The 1,563-nt window shown below is 43.4% G+C and overlaps 1 protein-coding gene across 1 annotated transcript in view; it reads left to right on the top strand.

Moving 5' to 3' along the window:
* Nucleotides 1-1,189: 1,189 nt before the first annotated feature.
* The window catches only part of LOC119103372 (uncharacterized), a gene marked incomplete in the record, with an annotated part of 57,823 nt that continues 57,449 nt past the window's right edge, over nt 1,190-1,563 (top strand). Inside the window, 1 exon segment of the mRNA XM_037226886.1 lies at nt 1,190-1,563.

Below are 1,563 nucleotides of genomic sequence, written 5' to 3'. Positions count from 1 at the left end.
TTGCTTCGAATATCAACTCATATCGCACATGTGCACAATAAACATATGAAGTACGATAAGTAGGATAGGTAAGTAGGTAAGACACATGGGATAAGTAAACAGGATAGTAGGATAAAATAGGATACATATGAAGTAGGATCTAATCTACGTATGAAGTGAAAATTGATGATGACAAGCATGCTTTTAATTTTACTACATCACGAAGCGCGTAGGAAAGAAGATGGTTGGTCCTGATTTTGCGTTGGTAGACTGAGTCGTGCTAACAACATTTCCCAACACCATTGCTTATTTCATATTGGCACTTAACTGGTGCTCTTGTATCTTGTAAGAATAAGTGGGTGAAAAAATGCTCGATTTTCTGGATGTCACTGATTTCAGGCCGACATGGACGCAGCAGGCCACGTGTTTCGCATGGCATTGCTCGTCCTAGAATATCGATCGAGTAAACGGTCACATACGAAGCGAAGTAACACACAGGCTGAACTAACGGTGTGCGAAATGAAATGACATCCCGTCGCCATGTCATAGATGAGCCAAGCTATAGTCAGAGATGTTTACACTGTTATACTGTTGTGTTTGTCAGTTTATGGATAGCTTTGGGTTAGACAGATGCGGAGTTCATGCATTTAGTCATTTTACCCATGTAGTGATCAGGTTCTCATTTTAACCATTTTACCCGTATAGTTTGTCAGTCTATGGATAGCTTTGGGTTAGACATGTGCGGAATACACGTATTATGCCATTTTACCCTTGTGGTGACAGCCGCCAATTCATGCAATGTTTTAACATTCTTCCTATAACACTATTTCAACGTAACCAAGTGTCTTCGGACGGCATTCCGGTCGAAATCATGGTTCAAAAGATGCTTCTGGCAACCGCGAAACATTAATGCATTCCACCCGTAGGTTTCCCACGGCTGGGTCCGCAGGCACTGCCACTTCCCCCTTGTTCAAACGACACAGTTTATTCCTGTTTGCATTGCATGAGCGAATCCAACCTGTGCCTGGTCCTCGAGGACTACCCCATCACGACGTGAAAATGACGCAAGCCTTTTTCTTACAGTCAGCTCAACCAGCATGGTTCTTGATGTCTTTAGCATTCGGCAGAACAGGAGACTCCCTGGAACAGAGGCTGGTGAAATCTCGCGATAATTTGCACCGAGCAAGGCAGGATAGCTTTGGCGCTAGCTTGGCCCGTAAACATGCAAAACGAAACTCCATCGTGCATGAAAAGGAAAGAAGGCGTGCAAAATGCCAACGTAGATTCAACGTCCCAGGGATTATATCCAAAAACTACCATGTGGTACTGGTGAAACTCCCCACAACAATTGGAAGATGCTCTCACCCACAAAACACTGCTGTTGAATACATAGCTCATTATCGTTCCTATGTTGAAACATTCATGATTTTTGGAAGACTCCGTATCATTATTCTTTCCTTTCCACAATTGCCGTACCTGTTGGCAAAGCGATGTCCTCGTTTTACCAAGTGACTGTACGCATCAGCGATCTGCTCTGAAGAACAAACGAAGATTTGACCTGCGAATGAGAAGAAAAGGAGTTTG

This window comes from Pollicipes pollicipes, unplaced genomic scaffold (assembly GCF_011947565.3).
Source record: "Pollicipes pollicipes isolate AB1234 unplaced genomic scaffold, Ppol_2.1 Scaffold_5724;HRSCAF=6776_pilon_pilon_pilon, whole genome shotgun sequence".
NCBI lineage: Eukaryota > Metazoa > Arthropoda > Thecostraca > Pollicipedomorpha > Pollicipedidae > Pollicipes > Pollicipes pollicipes.
The sequence above is the reverse complement of the archived record's forward strand: the minus strand, read 5'-3'. Positions and strand labels throughout refer to the sequence as shown.